Genomic DNA, 22456 nt, shown 5'->3' with positions numbered 1-22456 from the left:
AAGTTGCGATCTGATCGCCAAAGACAGACAAGCAGGAAACAAAAATAACTCTATCTTATCATTTGCAGCATGCCCATGTGCACCCTTGCATGATTTCCTACATGTTCTGAAACAAGTTCTGATTCTTGTTCCTCTCTGGAGTTTCATTTTCTGCCCACTGTCTGAGTTTTGGAACTTCAGTGTCCTACTTCAGGCAGGGAGCTGGAGGAAGGGCTTTAACTGCTCTCCCCTGCATGGTGCTGAAGCCAGCTCACATCTGTTCTGAGATCCAATCACCCTGTGTGGCCGTGAGCTGGGATTTAAGGCTGGCTCCTGCATTCAGAATGTGTGCTTCAGCTGCTGTCACTGGGAGCTCCTGCTTTCTTCTCCAGTTGCCTGCACTACTGAATCTTTGAAATCCTTAGAGGAGCCCTGATTCCTGCTACTAGTTCTGCAGTGTCCTGCTTTACTGTGGCTGCTCTGTGCAGCATTGCGCTTCATGTGTTTTCCTTGCTTCTAAATCGCACCTTTCTTTCTGTCTATCCTTTCTAGCGTGATGGTCTGATTTCTGTGTTTTCCCTGTTGGACTTCTCACCACGCATTTGCTGAGTCGGCAGAGGTTTCATTTGTTTCCTTTTTCTGATGTACTGCTCTGCCCTGGTTCTGAATTCCTGTGGTATTCTATGTACCAGTAGGAATTACTTGTTCCAGTGCTTGTTGGGTACACATTGTTGAATTCCCGGTCCAGAATCCTAGCCCAAGTTGTTATGTACCTGCAGGGCATTACTTGTTTCAGTGCCTAATGGGTACATTCTTACCTTTTTTTTCTGAATCCTAGTTCATTTCTCCTGTACCCACAGGGAAATACTTGTCTCAGTGACTGTTGGGTAGAGCCTGCTTTCGGTCCCAGTATTCCTGTTCCTGATTTCTGAAGCCCTGTTCATAATTCCTTGTCTTGGTGTTTTTCCCTGACACCTTGCTGTGTTGTCTTTCCTGTACTCTGGTTACTCATTCCATACTTCACAATTAAAGAGGTTTTTACATTACAATTCTTTTAAGTGTAAACAGCATATCTCTATCTGCTTTCAAAGTAAAGTTAACACGTATTCAATGTAATAAGATAACCCCGTGTAAGTCAATGAGAGAGATGAGCCCTGCAGTGAGAAACAACTTTAGGAGGTTTTTACTGCCAGGACATGTAAAACTTCAAAACACATGTCCTACTTTTTATATGCATTGAACTCTGCCCTATGAGCCTTTAGAGCCTACTTTAGGGGTGACTTATACGTTTTAAAAAGGAAGGATTAGGCCTGGCAAAAGGCCAACAAAAGCAGGTTCAGAAACAGAAGTCAAAAAGATGGAGGTAACTCTGCAAAAAGGGCCAGGTCCAACAAAAAGTAAATCGATTTATGCCAATCTAAGTGACATGTAGGTCCACAGAACCCTCAGTGAATCAGCCTAATGATTCTTCTAATAATAATAATAATAATAATTTTCAGTTTAAGAAAGTTTTATTATGTTTAAGAAAGAGTACAGCATAATATAACAGTATACAAAAAATCAGAACCAATGTGAAAAGACAAGGAGAAGGAGATGAAAAGGAGAGTTGGTTCGGAGAATGTGAGAAAAGGAAAAAGAGGGGAAGAAGAAAGTAGGAGGAGAAAAGAAAAGAAAAAGAAAGAGAGAGAAATAAAAAGAAGGAAAGGTTAGGAATAATAATAATAATAAGCCATTTTTAAAGCGCCTGGCTACACAGAAAACAGTGTGTCCCCGCGCTGAATGCTGCTAATTCTCGAGAGGCAGATGTAACAGAGAGAGCCATAGGAGGTAGGAAAGGCATGGAGGTTACACAGGAGGGAACAAAAGCGTTTTGAGTTTTCCACTGAACCTAGTTTCAGAGGGTTCCATTCGGAGATCGAGCAGGAGTTCGTTCCAAAGTTTGGAAGCCAAGTATCTGAAAGAACAGCCGCCCTTCCTAGCTCTGGTGATTCGAGGGGGTTTAAACAGCATCGTACCGGATGATCTCAAACTCCGGATGGGGCGATGCATAATAAGGAGCTTTTTCAGGTAATCAGGGCCTTTGCCCTGGGCAATTCGATGCGCGAAACAAAGGGCCTTAAATTTAAATGTAACCCGTTCCTTGACAGGGAGCCAGTGAAGCTTAACTAGAGCGGTCTTCCCAGATGCTCTGCGAGGAAGTTTGAGCACAAGGTGAGCAGCCGCGTTCTGAACGCACTGAAGTTGGTGAAGGCCTTTTTTACTCAAACCTAAAAGCAGAGCGTTCCCATAGTCAAGATGGGGGGTCACCAGGGCATGGACAATGGTCTTTCTGGTACCAATAGGGAGGAGGTCTAAAACCTTACGAAGAACCTTCAGTATGCTGAAGCACCTCCCTGTCACTTTACTGACATGGGACTTATAAGAGAGATCTAAGTCAAGCATTACGGCCAGATTACGTACCGAATCCACAGGAAGGAGGAGGGCTACCCAGTTCCGCAGGCCACCACATGTGTGACCATGCTGAAACTGATTTCCCTACCACCAGTAATTCTGTTTTTTCGCCATTAAGGCGCAGGCAATTATTGTTCATCCATGTAGCCACAGATGACAAACAGTTAGGAAAATTAGTGGCATCTTCTCTGTGGTCGGGCGTAAGCTTGAACATCAGTTGGGTGTCATCAGCATAACTGACAATGCCCACCCCAAATGCCTCCACTACGTGAGCCAGGGGTTCCATATAGATATTGAACAAAGTGGGGCTCAAACTCGAGCCCTGGGGAACCCCATGGCTCACCTTCCTAAGGGAAGATCTGAAAGGGGGACAGTGCATCTGAAAGCTTCTATTGGCCAGGAAAGATCTTATCCAGGCATGAGCCTGTCCCACCACTCCCATATCAGAGAGCCGAGACAGCAGCGTTGTGTGCAGCACGGTGTCAAAAGCTGCACTAAGATCTAGTAAAACCAACGCTGCTGTCTCTCCGTCGTCCACAATTTGTCTAAGGCACTCAGTAGAATAGAGAATGGCTGACACAGTCGAGTAGCCAGCTCTAAATCCCGATTGTGTGGGGTGGAGGAGAGATTCCTCTCCAAATATTTCGTGAGCTGCCCATTAACCACCTTTTTCACAATTTTCGCACAAAAGGGAAGAAGGGAAATGGGGCGAAGGTTTTGGAAATTGGAAATGTGGATATTAGATTTCTTTTTTAAAGGGATGACCTCGGCTGTTTTCAACACGTCAAGTACGCGGCATTCTTGGAAGGACAGCATCACTATGTGACTAATTTGATCGATCATCATACTCTCCATGACTCCTTTACAATGTGCAGGAGGGCAAACGTCGCAAGGAGAGCCAGATTGTATGCTATTGACGATGCATAATAATTCCTGTCTCTCGGGTGTCTTAAAGCATGTGAGACGAGATTTCCCCGTAGAGTTATCTTTTATTTCCACATGTTTACTCGAGAGATCACCGTCATTTGTAAAGGTGGCATGGATTTTGTCGATCTTACCTACAAAGAAATCAGCTATAGAGTCACACAGCTCACTAGAGTAGGTATCTTGGGCTTCAAGTCTAGACGGGACCGTAAGCTCTTTATAAATGATAAAGAGTTCTCTGGTGGGATTGTCTGCTAGATCAATTCTTCTCTTGAGATGGATACCTTTCTCTGATCTCACTAATTTCTGATATTTTTTTAGTTCCATTCTATAGTGTTTTTTGTACTCTGGATTATAGCTTTTCCTCCAACTACGTTCTAGGTTTTTACATCTGGCTTTAGCTAGTTTGAGTTTTTCCGAAAACCAGGGGGCAGTTTTAGATTGCCTTGCAGGAAGTTTGAGTGTCCAGGGTGCTACCACATCCAGCGCATCGGACACCCATTTTTCATATTTACTCCACGCCTCCTGGAGAGAATTGCTTGGGGACGGGGGTTTTTCTAATAGGGCACATTTGAATGTCTTTTGTTTGAATTTTTTTCATTCTCTCCGCTTCTGGGTAAGAGGTTTAATAAGTCTAGTTTCTGAAGGCATATTTTCTATTGCAAACGGTTTAATAAAATGACCCGACCAGATCGTTCTGACCGAAGAAGAAACATCAATGCCCTCCCAGTTAGCAAAAATGGGGTCCAGGAGATGGCCCAATTGGAGTGAGCGGCGTGACAGGTCAAAATGGCAATTGCTTGACCTGAAATTCTGTTTTTAAGGATGAATGATAGGCCCAAGACTCTAAATATTCTGTCCTTTTGTATCCATGTCATTTTAATCCTATGCTCAGTATTTTTAAATTTGATGCTTTCTTCTCAATGTGAGGGATTTAACAGCCTGTCTGAGTAGGTCCATCCTACTGAGGCCCATCAAAACCCTTGCTGCATGGTTCCAGATCCATTCCAGTTTTTAAATTTCCTTTTTTGTGCCTATTGTGTTTTTTATATTATGATATTAGAGGTGAGACAACACTGATGCTCTCAAAATGTCCACTGGGTTGTTGCACTGAAAAAACTGGAAGATCTTCCAAAGTTGCACTGGAGAAACAGAAAGACCTTCCACAGCATCATCACTAGGAGATTGATGTTTTTGCAATTGGCCTTGGCCTGCTGCGTGAAAAAATGGTTGTCATTCAATCTGATTTCTTGGTGTCTCACTTGTTAAATGGACAAAAAGGGCACACCAATGACCTAGGACAGGCATAGGGTAAATATGTATTGACTGTTTCATTTATGATCAGAGTCAGAGGGTTTCCACCAAAGGTGATTGATTAGACAGTTGTTGGCCTTTAAACCTAGATCTACCTCACACCCCTTTCCCTGTGGTTAATAAACTTAGTGGTCATCTTTGACAAGTCGATGATCCTTAGATCCTAAGTCAATAAGCTTACGTCCTTAAAGCAGTTAAGAATAAAATGACCATACTTGCCTCTTTATTGCTGCAAATAATTTTCCAGAAAAGCATTCTATCCCGATTTGACTACTGCAGCAAGTGATACATGTGCTCTTCAAAAAGTATGCTATCAAGGATGAAGTTGGTCCAGAATCTGGGAGGACCTTTTGTCACTAAGGATTCAGAGCTGCATACACATCTAACCTGGTTTGGTTGATTTACACTGGTTGATGAATGACAAAAGAATACTGTTAAAAAGCATTTGTTTCAGACATCAGGGTATTTTATCATATTCAACCAAGCTGTATTTTCCTAAACTTCCACCTTACCCACCATATAGATAGCTTCGATCCCCTACAGCTTTTTGTCCTTTGCTAGGAGAAGAAATGTTTCGGGGTAAATTCATTTTCAGTACAAGCGGTCGAGGAATGTAATGTACTTCTCCTTCTCAGGGTGGACTGGGGTAACTCTCCTAAGATGCTGCTTTTCTCTAAACAGTCATTTTGCTTCTAACTCGCCACATTTTACTATGCAGCCTTCTTCATCACCAGGCCACCCTTTAGGAATACATTTGTACTACACAAATAATTAATTTTAAACAACACAACACCCTGTGACCTATTCAGTTACAAGCATTTCTGTACTATCATATATATAATGTTAGCAGTATGTAGTTTTTTTCAAGGTTGTTCTTGTACTGAACATGTATTGGGCATAATCAGCATACTTGTAGACCTCTAACTGAAAATGTGCAACTGCTTGCATCGGAGAGGTGCGTGCAAAATCTGACTTCTGAAACAGGACAGGATGGGGTTTGCACTGTGGTAATCTTTGGTGTAAATTCAAGTACAAGATGCACTCGAGTGGCTAGGCCTTTGTCTTGACATGAGGCTTAACATCATTAACTTAACACTATAGCAATGACAGTGGAGCACAGTTTGCCCCACAAGAATGACAGAAAGTAGTAGATTTGCAAGCCATGAAGGTTTATTAGCAGAGTTACAAATTCAAATTATTTGAGTTAATCGGAAATCGGTAATCGCCTTGCAAAGAATAATTCAGCAAAAACTAAACTAGTCAATACAGTAAATGCAAAGAGAAGTTATCTAAAGACTGGCGTAAGCAAATCATGTAAGATTCAGTTTCCCCTGAAGGAAAATTCTCTAATGCTAAACTAAAAATGCAAATAAGGTCAGAGGAAGTTAAGCAGCAGGTGTCAGCCAGTAAATCATCTAAAGACAGAACCAACTGAGTGTTGATTCAGGTAAATGAGAAAGGATTTGCTCAAGAGGTTTACTCTTTAAGCGAGGTCAAGAGCAAGTTAAGTCTGGGAAAGAGGAAGCTGCTTTCAAGCAAGTAATCCTGCCCTCCTGATATACCTCAGTAAAAAAAAGATTGAACAGAAATTTTCATTTTTGATTTGTGTTTTTGGATTATAAAGAGAACTAATTTAGCTTGGGTAGACATTGCTGATCCAGGCTGAGTTTTTATGGCCGACAAAGTTAAACATGGTGGATGTGCTACAGTGTACCATGAGACCTATATAATTCATTTTGATATCAAAACATAAGGTTTGGGGGCAAGTAGCCTTATAGAGACAGAAAATAAGTCCTCAGAGCAACTCTTCTGCCATATTCCAAAATGGTGACCTTAATAGAGGGAGAAGAGACATATATAGAAATTAAACACATAATAATGGTTTTTAATCCCTTTATGTATATACCAAACAATGTTTATGATATGAATATGAAAAAACAATGTTTATCACTGCTGTTTTAGGCACAAATTCAGAGTTCACTTTATTTATTTGTTTCTGCAATTGCTCATGGTACATTAGCAAAATATTTATTAAGAGCATATTGACAGGGACATCTTTTTATGTCACAGGTTTTGCAAGTACATTTATGTGTACGTTCTGTGGGTAGCAACTTTAGAAATTGAATAGGTTTTAGCACCCCATCAATATTTTCCCAAACAAATTCATACAGATATTTCTCTACGTATGCATGATGCAAAACATTTAGACATCTTCTGATCAAATAGAACACTCTTTTAATGTGTCCATGCACAGAATATGATGTCGGTGGACGGTCACTATGCAGAACTGGTCTCTTGAACTCACTGTACCAAAGATTGTCAAATGTGTGACAGTCAGAGCTTGTTTTCCACAAAGGCAAACAGTATTTTTCTGTCTTTAAAGTCACATTCTTCTTCTTTCTCAGCAATTACTTTTAGAAACTTCACAGGTTCAGCAGTTAAAGCTCCAAGCTTTGTTCCAATTTTGCTTATAGTGTCATCACCCATAAGAATATGTGAATCTGATTCAAGTTTCTTGCACAGAATATGAAGCAGGATTAAGTGTATTTTCTTGCCTGTTCTTGCCTGTTCCATAACATATCAATAACTCTGACAACAATTGACTTATGAACATTGCAACCATTCTAAGTAGCACAATAATAACATCTGCGTTGACGGTACAATGACTCAATTGGAATCATTTCGAACAGCCCACTCAACAGCTTCCTCTAATTTGCTGTTCAGTTCTTGAACAATTTGGCCCTTGCCTTTTGAATATATCTCTGCATGCACCAACTCCTCATTGACAATCATTCCACTTGAAATAAGTGGAAATTCAGTGTCCACTGAAGCATCAGCAAACTTTTGGCAAGTTAACATCTCCAAGTTCATCTTGATCAATGTTGATGACCAGAATTTACCAAGTTGCACAGGTATAGGTGTCAAATTTTTGATGCAGGTAAGGTCAATTGTTCCACTTGTAGACATTGGTCTGATTCTTTAACGTTCTTTGACAGATAGTTTAAGATAACTGTCAAAGACAATCTGCAGATCTTACAAGGAGCACTCTTACTATGATATCGGTAGAACAGTCTGAAAGACCTCCCTAAAGTGTTGCATAAATGAAATCTTGACCATTTGCAATTGTGACATACAACAGCAGTTTTAAGGAGGACACCTTTTCAAATTGAAATTCTTCAGGTGAAAGTTTTTGTTTTCGAGATCTTGTATGAGTTTGTGCTTCACTGGCTTGGTTGCAACATCTCCATCAAATAATGTGTTTGTTGAAAAAAGAGCATGTGACAGAATGTCCTTGATAAATTTACCCCTTTCTTTTGCTTCATCCAGCTCTCTATGTGCTTATGAACGTTGCTTTTTGTAACCTGTTTTGTAGTGGCTGGTTGGACGAAAGTCCTACTATGGCAATTAAAGTTTAGCTTTAGTGATTATGTCAAACAGCTTTTCCTCTTTCAATATAAATCTCTCCTGCTTCAGCTCTGCATATAGTTTCGATCCATGTTCCTGGACTTCTAGTCGATGTGCCTCTATATTGTAATATGGTTTAGGGCCTACCTTTGCGTGCATGTTATGTTAGCATGGATTATTAGAAGTTTAAATGTCATTTTACTCTTTGCTGCTTTTGCACACAACACTGCATAGTTGTTTTTGTATCTTAGCCTTCACGGAGGTCTGCAAATAAGAATAGGTTTGTTTTTCAACATCGCTAGACATATATTGTGCCCCTAGTCTGAACAGTGAGTGCTGAGCCGTCAAGGTTATCATAACATATGAGCTGTTTATCGGTATGTCCGTGTAACGCATTCTAGACATAACGGGCCCAATTCACAGAACTAACTTAAGACAAAATCCTAAACTTAGCACTTTTGGTATTCACAGAAGTTAGGATTGTGTCTTAAGTTTGTCTTAAGACAAACTTAAGACAGATTTAAGACAGACTTAAGTTAGGATTTTGTCTTAAGTCTGTCTTAAGTCTGTCTTAAGACAAACGTAAGACAAAATCTTAACTTCTGTGAATACCAAAAGTAGTAAGTTTAGGATTGTGTCTTAAGTTAGTTCTGTGAATCGGGCCCAACATTTTGGCAGATGTGAGCCAAGTAAGATTCTGGCACCTTTATCATTGCACACTTGCCATGATTTCACACACTTGGAAGTTTTCCGTTCCAGGGATGCAGTGAGCTAAGCTGATCCAGATGTAATTTACTCTTACTGAGCGGAAAGGTAATGGGGTCCCCCAAATCAAGCCCAAGACACCTTCTTGAGGTTGTAATACATAGTTACTATATAGGGAGGGTGTTAAAACTATGCGCTATATGATCTGTTTGCCCTTAGCATAAACGAATAAAAATGAGCAAAGATAATATATAGACCACAATGGGCTGCTATATAGTACAAAAATCCCTTGTCCAGCCGGGCAGGGAATATTTATTCATTTGATAGGTTTTTTCAATAAAGAAATAAGACAAGTAACCAAAAACATAAAGGTTACAGTAGGGCACAGTCCTGTGCCGTACGTGAGGAGGAAATAAAGAAGACAGTAAGTGCAAAAAATATCAGGCAAACAAAAGTGAGCTAACAATCCACTGACAAGAATTCAAATTAACAGTGTGTCCTGGAGTGAATCATCCATACATTAATACATTAGATTCCTAAGTATGGGACACTCTAAAAGGAGTCGACGTTTCGATCCCAAGCTCAGTTATAGGGGGATCATCTTCAGGACTTTCACAATCATAACTTTTGCCTGAATAAAACCTTTTAACATAAAACCGCCTGTTTGGAAAAATGAAAAGGAAAAAGCAAAACAAGAGTGCAGTCAATAGTTAAAAAGCCATGTCCAGCATTAGCTCTCCAATTACAGTATTCGGAATCGCGGTGATGGGTGCAGCCACAGAGGCGTGCGCATTCCGTGCAGTTTATGTGCAAAAACTTTTTGTGACCGTTTTTCTGTATCTCAGTGTGTTTCTTATATTTTGTGACCTGAACGTGAATGAGAAGGTGAGGTCGTGGTGGTGGCAAAGTGGCCGTGGTGGAAATTGAACAGGAGTGAGTTGTTATTATCGTCAGAGAGGCAAAAGTCTGGTACGTTCTATTACTAAATATATACCGGTCCCCTGAGGCACCTCTCTGATGATAATAACAATTCACTCCTGTTCAATTTCCATCACGGCCACTTCGCCACCACCACGAACTCACCTTCTCATTCACGTGCAGGTCACAAAATATAAGAAACACCCTGAGATACAGAAAAACGGTCACAAAAAGTTTTTGCACATAAACTGCACGGAATGCGCACGCCTCTGTGGCTGCACCCATCACCGCGATTCCGAATACTGTAATTGGAGAGCTAATGCTGGACATGGCTTTTTAACTATTGACTGCACTCTTGTTTTGCTTTTTCCTTTTCATTTTTCCAAACAGGCGGTTTTATGTTAAAAGGTTTTATTCAGGCAAAAGTTATGATTGTGAAAGTCCTGAAGATGATCCCCCTATAACTGAGCTTGAGATCGAAACGTCAACTCCTTTTAGAGTGTCCCATACTTAGGAATCTAATGTATTAATGTATGGATGATTCACTCCAGGACACACTGTTAATTTGAATTCTTGTCAGTGGCCTGTTAGCTCACTTTTGTTTGCCTGATATTTTTTGCACCTACTGTCTTCTTTATTTCCTCCTCACGTACGGCACAGGACTGTGCCCTACTGTAACCTTTATGTTTTTGGTTACTTGTCTTATTTCTTTATTAAAAAAACCTATCAAATGAATAAATATTCCCTGCCCGGCTGGACAAGGGATTTTTGTACTATATAGCAGCCCATTGTGGTCTATATATTATCTTTGCTCATTTTTATTCGTTTATGCTGAGGACCACTTGTTCCCTTCAAAATACTTGACACCCATGGTCCCTGGCCATTTATTGGGTTCCCCTTGTTTGTCCTAAAGGATATGATCTGTTGGCACCATCATTGTAATATGATTTCTCCTTTTGTATTTTGTGGAGTTGTAACCATGCTGACCATAATATTGTTAATCATATGTCTTTCTATGTTGACTAAGATACTGCATATGAGATCACGTTGTTAAAATAAATATTTTAACCTTACTGTGTCTCCTATTTACTCCTGTTGTGGACTGGAATGAGAGTATAACAAAAGAGTGTTCTCACGTTCCACCATTCCTGAGATGGTCCTAAGTCGCATGTTCTAGGTTGTCTAATCATTGCTTACTTTGCTATAGGATGAAGAACTAATGTGACACTGATGCTAGCTGGGTGGGGGGTTTTTAGGTACTGAGGTGAGTTTCTGGTACACCACAATTCACTGATGTCCTAGGTCTCTGTGAACAGTTCTGTGTATGAGCAGGATCCTTGCAGCAATATCATTATCCACATATTTTTTTTATCACAAAGTTGTATAGTTGCACAGCCTCAGTCATTACAAAGGGTTTACTTGCTGCAGCATGAAATGAACAAGGCTGTCAACATGATTATTAAAATGTTCCCCTCTCTTTCCCACAAGTTCTTGGTGAGGAACAGTTTCACAATTGCTTATTAATTTTGAATATCTCATCTCTCTGAAAACATTGCAAATAAAAAGGACTTCATGGTAAACTAGCTGCTGTTGAACAACATATTTACTTTTACGACCAACAATTCTCTTGGAGCTTTTCTGTGGTCTCTGTTCTAGTTTCATATCTGGAACCACAGCATTGAGCCTTCCCTCTTTGTCTTTCGCCACAAAATGTCATTAGATGATTTTTTTTTGTAGAGGTATGGTTTTTCCACCTCTAGCTTCTTCACTCTTTCCAAATACCAGGACAAATATCTCAGGTAGTTTATGCAATCAAATTTGTGGAACACAGTAATGGGTGACTCCTCAATCTTTAAGTTTTTCACTAGAGCTATAGTGTGTAAAACATTTCCCCACAACTTTCAAAGTTCAGAATTTTCATTCACATTTTTTGACAAACTCTACAAACTTGGTTTTCAGGTTTTCTTATTTTGAACTGATTGTATTGAACATTGCCTGGCTTTGCATTATATCTTTTGATTGAAGTGAACCTTGTGCCTTGTTCACTTCTGAGATAAGATATGCAAAACCTAATTTGTCATGTGTTCCAGAAAGCATTCCAATGCAATGTTTCTATAGCCTCAGATATGATTAGCATACCTTGTAATAAATTAACGTAATGAGTTCCTCTCAATACTGACTGGAAAGTTATACTTCCAAAGATTTTGGTCTCAATAAATGCATCCTCCATGCCACATACACTGAGATAAATTCTTACAAACCATAAAACTACTTTTCTCATATGGAAAGCACCCATCATTGGATAATGCTAATCCACTTCTTCTGGATTGTTCATAAAAATGTCCGCTACAAACCGGAAAACACCTTAATTGCAGAAAATTGGCAGGATATGCAGGACTTTAAGCTGAGCATGCACATTTTGGAAATTGTTTAGAACTGTGTATACTGCTGTGTATTTTGTGACTGGAGATGGTATTTAGTGGTAAAAACCCACCATTCTTCAATGGGACAGTATTCTGTGAGATCAGAGCATACATTCCTGCCCACAGGGGAACTGGATTTTCTTCATCCTTCAGTCAGCACCAAATAAGCGATATGATAAATTCAGTTAAATCACCTTTGCAGACTGCAACATCAGGTAGAAGAAGATCCATGTCCTCAGCCACTTTGAAACTTTCTGGTAGACTGTGACGTGTTGATGGCTTGTAGTGATTCTGTACACGTTGGCAAGGAAGTAAGGTTAAAGGTTTGCAGCTTTGTTTGTTTATGCCTAAAGCTGACACAGCTTGTTTTCAAGCAGCTACTTCATTGGTACAGTCTTGAAAAAGCACTATGGCAGTATCTTGTGTGATAATTGTTCCACACAAAGGAGATCTTTCTTCAAAATCTGAATTATCAAGAGCAACAATTGTAAATCCTTTCCTGGTAAAGTGACTTGGAAGTAAGCGTGGGCGGAAAATCCGTTCCGCTCGCGGATTTTGCGGATTTTCGGGAAATCCGCAATCCGCGAGATTTGCGGATTTCCCGCAAAATCCGCAAATTCGCACGCAGCGGATTTTTTTGGCGGCGCGCGGCGTTGGTGATACAATTTTTGCGGCGCGCGGCGTTTATCATCGTTTGCCGAGTTGTTTTTTTCGATAGTTTGCGAGTGCTGCGCCATTTTGGATCTTGCTGTGTGATCCCGCGGGAATTGGCGAGCGCGATTACGTCATCGCGGCTTGCCAGCGAGAGTTTGTCAACGCGAGTACGGCGAGATCACGTCTCGCGGTACTTCGCAAATTGCGAGATTTGAGATGCGGCGCGCGAAAATATAAATTTGCAATTCTGCACAAGAAATCCACCAGCAAGCAGCATAAACCTTCTAGAAATGATGATTTTTATGTGAATAACTCCTTAGTTTGACATTTGCCTGCACTTTTTTAGCGAGGAGTCCATTTTGGGGAGGGGGGCAGGGGGGTGGGAGGAAGGAAGTGCCCCATAGTCTTCAACTTCCTGTTCCTGTTCAGCAGGCTCCTCCCAGTGCTTTGTCCATCTCCTGGTCACTTTTCATTCGGATGTGGACCTGGAAGGATTACCTTTTGTGGATGCTGCTGGATCTTTGGATTTGAGGCCTTTTTGACTTTCTTTGGATCACTGTTGGATTAGAAATTTTACAAGTAAGTTTGTTTGGGGCATTACAGTTGCTGCAACTAAAATTTTGGGATTTTCGATTTTTGGGCTGTTTTGGGGCCTTTTCCCAGGGGTACTCAGTGGTGGGTGGACTGATTCTTTCTGTGGGTTGTCTTGAATTTAAACATCATGGAGGCCATAGATGAATTGGGATTGTGCTGATTTTTCTGTGTTTTTCGATTTTTTTTTTTTGTAAAATTTTGTGTTTTTCGATTTTTGACCTGTTGTTGGGGCCTTGACCAGGGGTAGTGAGTGGTGCATGGGGCCTAGTCTTTCTGTGGGCTGTCTTGAATTTAAACATCATGGATGGAATGGGATTGTGCTGATTTTGCAGTGTTTTTCGATTTTTGGGGGTGTTCATGGGGAGGGACATGCCATGTGGCTGGTGGCCATTTTGAGTGCAGCTACAGGCACTTGCCATGTGCTGGCAGGCAAGTGGCCATTTTGAATGCAGGCTTTGTTGTTAGGCCTCCAACCATTTTCCCTACTTTTCAACCTTTATTTATGCCAGGGGTAGTGAGTCTTGCATGGGCCTAGTATTTCTGTGGGTTGTCTTGAATTTAAACATCATGGAGGCCATAGATGAATTGGGATTGTGCTGATTTTTCTGTGTTTTTCGATTTTTTTTTTTTGTAAAATTTTGTGTTTTTCGATTTTTGACCTGTTGTTGGGGCCTTGACCAGGGGTAGTGAGTGGTGCATGGGGCCTAGTCTTTCTGTGGGCTGTCTTGAATTTAAACATCATGGATGGAATGGGATTGTGCTGATTTTGCAGTGTTTTTCGATTTTTGGGGGTGTTCATGGGGAGGGACATGCCATGTGGCTGGTGGCCATTTTGAGTGCAGCTACAGGCACTTGCCATGTGCTGGCAGGCAAGTGGCCATTTTGAATGCAGGCTTTGTTGTTAGGCCTCCAACCATTTTCCCTACTTTTCAACCTTTATTTATGCCAGGGGTAGTGAGTCTTGCATGGGCCTAGTATTTCTGTGGGTTGTCTTGAATTTAAACATCATGGAGGCCATAGATGAATTGGGATTGTGCTGATTTTTCTGTGTTTTTCGATTTTTTTTTTTTGTAAAATTTTGTGTTTTTCGATTTTTGACCTGTTGTTGGGGCCTTGACCAGGGGTAGTGAGTGGTGCATGGGGCCTAGTCTTTCTGTGGGCTGTCTTGAATTTAAACATCATGGATGGAATGGGATTGTGCTGATTTTGCAGTGTTTTTCGATTTTTGGGGGTGTTCATGGGGAGGGACATGCCATGTGGCTGGTGGCCATTTTGAGTGCAGCTACAGGCACTTGCCATGTGCTGGCAGGCAAGTGGCCATTTTGAATGCAGGCTTTGTTGTTAGGCCTCCAACCATTTTCCCTACTTTTCAACCTTTATTTATGCCAGGGGTAGTGAGTCTTGCATGGGCCTAGTATTTCTGTGGGTTGTCTTGAATTTAAACATCATGGAGGCCATAGATGAATTGGGATTGTGCTGATTTTTCTGTGTTTTTCGATTTTTTTTTTTTGTAAAATTTTGTGTTTTTCGATTTTTGACCTGTTGTTGGGGCCTTGACCAGGGGTAGTGAGTGGTGCATGGGGCCTAGTCTTTCTGTGGGCTGTCTTGAATTTAAACATCATGGATGGAATGGGATTGTGCTGATTTTGCAGTGTTTTTCGATTTTTGGGGGTGTTCATGGGGAGGGACATGCCATGTGGCTGGTGGCCATTTTGAGTGCAGGCTTTGTTGTTAGGCCTCCAACCATTTTCCCTACTTTTCAACCTTTATTTATGCCAGGGGTAGTGAGTCTTGCATGGGCCTAGTATTTCTGTGGGTTGTCTTGAATTTAAACATCATGGAGGCCATAGATGAATTGGGATTGTGCTGATTTTTCTGTGTTTTTCGATTTTTTTTTTTGTAAAATTTTGTGTTTTTCGATTTTTGACCTGTTGTTGGGGCCTTGACCAGGGGTAGTGAGTGGTGCATGGGGCCTAGTCTTTCTGTGGGCTGTCTTGAATTTAAACATCATGGATGGAATGGGATTGTGCTGATTTTGCAGTGTTTTTCGATTTTTGGGGGTGTTCATGGGGAGGGACATGCCATGTGGCTGGTGGCCATTTTAAGTGCAGCTACAGGCACTTGCCATGTGCTGGCAGGCAAGTGGCCATTTTGAATGCAGGCTTTGTTGTTAGGCCTCCAACCATTTTCCCTACTTTTCAACCTTTATTTATGCCAGGGGTAGTGAGTCTTGCATGGGCCTAGTATTTCTGTGGGTTGTCTTGAATTTAAACATCATGGAGGCCATAGATGAATTGGGATTGTGCTGATTTTTCTGTGTTTTTCAATTTTTTTTTTTTGTAAAATTTTGTGTTTTTCGATTTTTGACCTGTTGTTGGGGCCTTGACCAGGGGTAGTGAGTGGTGCATGGGGCCTAGTCTTTCTGTGGGCTGTCTTGAATTTAAACATCATGGATGGAATGGGATTGTGCTGATTTTGCAGTGTTTTTCGATTTTTGGGGGTGTTCATGGGGAGGGACATGCCATGTGGCTGGTGGCCATTTTGAGTGCAGCTACAGGCACTGGCCATGTGCTGGCAGGCAAGTGGCCATTTTGAATGCAGGCTTTGTTGTTAGGCCTCCAACCATTTTGCCTACTTTTCAACCTTTATTTATGCCCAGGGGTAGTGAGTCTTGCATGGGCCTAGTCTTTCTGTGGGTTGTCTTGAATTTAAACATTATGGAGGGCATGGATGGATTGGGATTGTGCTGATTTTGCAGTGTTTTTCGATTTTTTTGTGCTCTATAACTGAACTGATGTTCCTCTGTCTTCCATTTTTTTTAGGTGCACAAGACTCAAGAGAACCACCAGTGCCAGGAAGAAGTCCTGCAGCGGTGTGTGTGTGCAGCATAACGTCACGCGACGTCACGTCTGGCCTCAGACAACTCTACAATTCGTGCAACTGCGGCCTGCTGTCTGACCTGCTCTGAAGAAGATGGCCCCAAAGAAACTTCTCCGTAGCTCCTCTAGCAAGAAAGTTGCTAGTAAGGAGCAGAAGAAGCAAGTTACCAAGGAGGCTGGTGTGCCACCCACCACTTTTTTTGGGAGCAAAAAAAAAAGTACGCCTGCAGCAGCAGGATCTGCTGGGGACCAACCTGAGAGCAGCACCCCTGCTCCATTGGGTTCAGTGCCTCCACCACCACGCCAACTTAAGTCAAAGCCCTTGAGTGCTTCAGAGGCAGTCAGTGTACTTCTCCAATCACCATCGACCAGTGATGTTGGCTCATCGCAAGAAAGTAGCAGCAATGTCCCTGAATCAACACAGGTTGTTGTAACTCATCTGACAAGTGTTGAACAACCACAGCCGCAACAACAACACCATGTGCAAGTACACGCCCAAGTACATGTGGAAGGAGAGGCAGCAAAAGGAGATGCGCAAGCAAAGGTGCATGGACGTTCACAAGTGCCCACAATAGTTGTTCCTCCCGAAGTAGGGGCACATTTGGAAATCGACAATGAAGCTGAGGTATCATTGGAAGCCACTCCTCCTGATGATCATTCATTGTCTTCCACATCCCTAGCAAGGAAAAGATCAAGGGGGGTGTCTACATCTTCTTCAAGCCCACCTCGTTCTGGTGCAAGTGATCTGTCTTGGGAACCACCACAACTGCGGTCTGACAGTGAGGCAGAGGCACACCATGATCTGCCACCGGTACCTAAGCGTAAAAGGAAGGTCGTCCAAAAACTCAAACCTATGGAGTGTGATGAGGCTCAACAAGAAGTGACAGATACTGCTGGTGATGAAGCCTCTCACGATGACGACGAGCCAGTCATCACAAAGGTCACTGCAGCCCCACCGGGCATGCAGCAAAGAGACATTTTGACCCTATCCCGAGAAGCTGCTGAGCGTGATGATGATGTCGGCGAGGAGGCAATGGAAATGGAATCATTAGATTTGGAGTTAAGTAGTACACCAAAACCTACCGCTTCCATATTTCTTCCTCGCAAGAAGGTACCCACCTCGTCCTCGACCTCAATTCGTGGTGGTGAAAGTGCAAAACGTACTGAAGTTCGGCAATCCACATCCTCCACTTCATCTGTCATTAGCAGCAGGACCACCACCACCAGTATCGCCGCCTCCTCCGGCCCCCGAAGACATTTCAAGTCTCCAGTTTGGGACTTCTTTAGTGTTTGCCCAAAAAAGGAAAACGTAGCCATTTGTAGCCTTTGTAAGCTTCGATATAGTCGTGGTAAGCTTGGTTCTAACTATGGTACCGGAGGCCAGAGAGGTCATCTTGAGAGAAGGCACCCTGTCGAATGGTTTCCGCACCTAGAGGCGGTCAAGAAAGCCGGAATTGCACGTAATGAAAACGTTGATTTGTCATCTGCTGATGACGAGGAGGTAGAAGAAGACGATTCAAACACTTCACTTACACCCAGTTCCCATGTCAGCAGCACACCCCATGGGAGCCACACTAAGAGTGTGGGAGAGAGTGAGACATCAATGCGGAAAAGTACATCAGCGAGCGTAACTGGGTCGAAGAGATCATCATCATCCCGTAAATCATTGGTCCAGGGCAACATTAAAAAGATGTTGTTTACAGAAGCGCAATATGAACGCAACCACCCAATGACCCGTCTGTATAACACTAAGCTGGCTAAAATGCTAGCTCTGGACCTTCTCCCTTTTTCTTTTGTAGAAGGGGTTGGTTTTCTAGAATTAGTGACAGTGCTCTGCCCTAAATGGAAGGTTCCTAGCCGGTTCTATTTTGCCCGAGTTGCGGTTCCAGCACTACATGAAGATGTTCTGAAGTTGATTGGGGCAGCTTTGGAGAAGAGTGCTGTTCACACTATACATCTGACAACAGACATGTGGACCAGTGGCGCAGGCGCTGATTACATGTGCATCACTGCACACTGGGTCTCTTTTTCAGGGGCTAAAGCAAAGCTAAACTCAGGTGTTGACACTAACATTGTTTTTAAAGGTGCTCGGAAACATGCAACACTAGCCATGTTTGGTTTGGAGAAACGTCACACAGCAGAAAACATTTTGGATGTCTTTAACACAAAGGTCCTTAACTGTCTGTCCCCACTAAAACGCAAGGTTGGTTATGTTTCCACAGACAATGGCTCCAATATAGTTAAGGCCATGAGGGACGGTTACTATTTCAGAGTGCCGTGTTTGGCGCACTGTATAAACCTGGTTGTCCAAAAATTCTTGGGTAATAAACGCAGTGCAGCGTACAGTGTATTGGACAACTGCCGAAAAATTTGCAAGCATTTCAGGCATTCTTTTAAGGCCCGCAAGCAGCTGAGGAGCATGCTATATCAAAGTCAAATGCCAGTGAAAGCACTCATCCAGGAGGTGGTAACACGTTGGAACTCAACCTTCTACATGCTTGAGCGTCTGTATGAGCAGTATACGCAACTCGATCAATTTTTCTTGAAAGAGGGTATAGAGGAGCTGAGGATGGGTGGGCCGCAATGGAACATAGTTGAAAGCCTAACACGCATGCTTCGTCCTTTTGAGGTCTTCACACGTGCAGTCAGCAAGGAGGACTCTAATTTGGGAAAAGCTATCCCATTGTTGTACATGCTGGAGGACCAACTGAAGGAGGTGTGTTCTGTGTTTCGAAAAGATGACAAAAAGAAAGACTCTTTGCTTCTGGCTGAGACATTATTAGAGCTCCTACAAGGTGATGAACGTCTTCAAAAGATCCACTCAGAACAGCATTACATTTGTGCTACTATTCTGGATCCACGCTACAAAAAGGCGCTGGCAGGCAGAGCATTCTTTCCTTTTGCTGATGAAGATGTTACAAAGTACAAACGTTGGCTAGCCTTGTCAGCCAAGAAGTTTGAAACAGAACGGCTGGAAATTGAAGGAAATGGCAGTACATCAGCAGGCCATCCCCAGTCAAAACAATCCACTTCTGCACCTGTGGCTGTGGCACAAGTGACCTCTCAGCCGTTAAAGACACCGGCAACCGCATCATCTGCACGAAAGGCAGCAGAAACATTGGAGGCTGAAGAGGATTGGCTAGCTCTGCGTGGGTTTGGTTCTCAAAAGGCCAGAGGCACAGCAAGAGCTACGCAAAGTGGAGGAACCTTGGAGGAGGACCTTGAGTCGATGGTGAAGGACTATCTGAATGACTCCACAGAGGTCTATGTTAATTCTGACCCATTGGCGTATTGGCATGGGAAAAAAGAATTGTGGCCACAGCTCACCAACCTGGCTTTAAACTACTTGTCTTGCCCACTCGCAAGTGTGTCTTCTGAACGGGTTTTCAGTGCGGCTGGTGGGATTGTAACTCCCAAACGGAGCCGCCTCTCGCCCAAAAATGTGGAGAGGTTAACAATGATCAAGATGAATCAGCACCTCATACCACCAGATATAAGAGTACGAGAGAGCGTGCCGGATGAAGAGGAGGTGGCCAGCACCATAGATGAGGGAATTTCTACTCTGTCAGGTGGCACTGACCTCACCCGGGCTGAATTCGCAGAGTATGATGACGAAGCCTTATTCTTATTCCTGGACCGTGATTCCGACTCCGAGCCCTGAAAATGAGACAACGAATCAATAACTTTCTTTTTCATCCTTATTCACTTTTATTCCTGTGTGTCTGTCTTTCTTTGTTGTGCACAGTTAATATAATTCAAACTTTAATCAGATAATCACAAAGACAAGCCCATCAGCAGAACTGTCTTCACTTGTTTGCTAATTTATTTGAAGGTGCCGCAGTCTGCATTCCTCAGGTTCACAAGTTCAGAAGAACATGCTCCTCTATCCTCCTCCTCCAGACTCCTATTTCCATCAAAGCAGAGGGCTGGTTTACGCCCAATGAAGAAAGACTCAGCACTTGTGGGGGTGTTGTTCTACCTCTTTGCAGGTGAGTTGACGGGTCTGGGGGCCATTGCTGGGAAGCACTAAAAGTGGTTTGTGCCAAATCCGAGGCGGAAATTTTTTTGTGTTTTTGATGACTTGCTTGCCTTTGAGGTGCTCTTAGGGGGGGTTCCGTCTGTTTGTGGGTGAGTTTCATGGTCTGAGAGCACTGCTGGGACACTCTAATCTTGATTGCATTTGCTTTTCAGGAAATCCGTCGTGCCAACCCCGACTTATGGCCCAGCTACGCAGCGCGTTTGGACCGAAGGCCCAGAAATATTGCAAGTATGAGAGTTTGCTTTTGGCCTGTTTGGGGGTGTTATACTTCTTGGCGGGTGGGTTGCCGGGTCTTGGGGCATTCCTGGGAAGGTCTAATACCGGGTAGAAGTGGTTGGGACTAAATCCAGGCCGATTTTTTTTTGGGCTATTTCTGACATTTTGCTCTATGTAGCGTTTTCGGGGGCCTGTTTGGGGGGCTTCCTGGTGTTTGCGGGTGAGTTTCGTGGTCTGGGAGCACTGCTGGGACACTCTAATCTTGATTGCATTTGCTTTTCAGGAAATCCGTCGTGCCAACCCCGACTTATGGCCCAGCTACGCAGCGCGTTTGGACCGAAGGCCCAGAAATATTGCAAGTATGAGAGTTTGCTTTTGGCCTGTTTGGGGGTGTTATACTTCTTGGCGGGTGGGTTGCCGGGTCTTGGGGCATTCCTGGGAAGGTCTAATACCGGGTAGAAGTGGTTGGGACTAAATCCAGGCCGATTTTTTTTTGGGCTATTTCTGACATTTTGCTCTATGTAGCGTTTTCGGGGGCCTGTTTGGGGGGCTTCCTGGTGTTTCTGGGTGAGTTTCGTGGTCTGGGAGCACTGCTGGGACACTCTAATCTTGATTGCATTTGCTTTTCAGGAAATCCGTCGTGCCAACCCCGACTTATGGCCCAGCTACGCAGCGCGTTTGGACCGAAGGCCCAGAAATATTGCAAGTATGAGATTTTGCTTTTGGCCTGTTTGGGGGTGTTATGCTTCTTGGCGGGTGGGTTGCCGGGTCTTGGGGCATTCCTGGGAAGGTCTAATACCGGGTAGAAGTGGTTGGGACTAAATCCAGGCCGATTTTTTTTTGGGCTATTTCTGACATTTTGCTCTATGTAGCGTTTTCGGGGGCCTGTTTGGGGGGCTTCCTGGTGTTTCTGGGTGAGTTTCGTGGTCTGGGAGCACTGCTGGGACACTCTAATCTTGATTGCATTTGCTTTTCAGGAAATCCGTCGTGCCAACCCCGACTTATGGCCCAGCTACGCAGCGCGTTTGGACCGAAGGCCCAGAAATATTGCAAGTATGAGATTTTGCTTTTGGCCTGTTTGGGGGTGTTATGCTTCTTGGCGGGTGGGTTGCCGGGTCTTGGGGCATTCCTGGGAAGGTCTAATACCGGGTAGAAGTGGTTGGGACAAAATCCAGGCCGATTTTTTTTGGGCTATTTCAGACATTTTGCTCTATGTAGCGTTTTCGGGGGCCTGTTTGGGGGGCTTCCTGGTGTTTGCGGGTGAGTTTCGTGGTCTGGGAGCACTGCTGGGACACTCTAATCTTGATTGCATTTGCTTTTCAGGAAATCCGTCGTGCCAACCCCGACTTATGGCCCAGCTACGCAGCGCGTTTGGACCGAAGGCCCAGAAATATTGCAAGTATGAGATTTTGCTTTTGGCCTGTTTGGGGGTGTTATGCTTCTTGGCGGGTGGGTTGCCGGGTCTTGGGGCATTCCTGGGAAGGTCTAATACCGGGTAGAAGTGGTTGGGACAAAATCCAGGCCGATTTTTTTTGGGCTATTTCAGACATTTTGCTCTATGTAGCGTTTTCGGGGGCCTGTTTGGGGGGCTTCCTGGTGTTTGCGGGTGAGTTTCGTGGTCTGGGAGCACTGCTGGGACACTCTAATCTTGATTGCATTTGCTTTTCAGGAAATCCGTCGTGCCAACCCCGACTTATGGCCTAGCTACGCAGCGCGTTTGGACCGAAGGCCCAGAAATATTGCAAGTATGAGATTTTGCTTTTGGCCTGTTTGGGGGTGTTATGCTTCTTGGCGGGTGGGTTGCCGGGTCTTGGGGCATTCCTGGGAAGGTCTAATACCGGGTAGAAGTGGTTGGGACAAAATCCAGGCCGATTTTTTTTGGGGCTATTTCTGACATTTTGCTCTATGTAGCGTTTTCGGGGGCCTGTTTGGGGGGCTTCCTGGTGTTTGCGGGT

This window comes from Lissotriton vulgaris, unplaced genomic scaffold (genome assembly GCF_964263255.1).
Source record: "Lissotriton vulgaris unplaced genomic scaffold, aLisVul1.2 SCAFFOLD_270, whole genome shotgun sequence".
NCBI classification, from domain to species: Eukaryota; Metazoa; Chordata; class Amphibia; order Caudata; family Salamandridae; genus Lissotriton; species Lissotriton vulgaris.
This window is presented reverse-complemented; position numbering follows the sequence as displayed.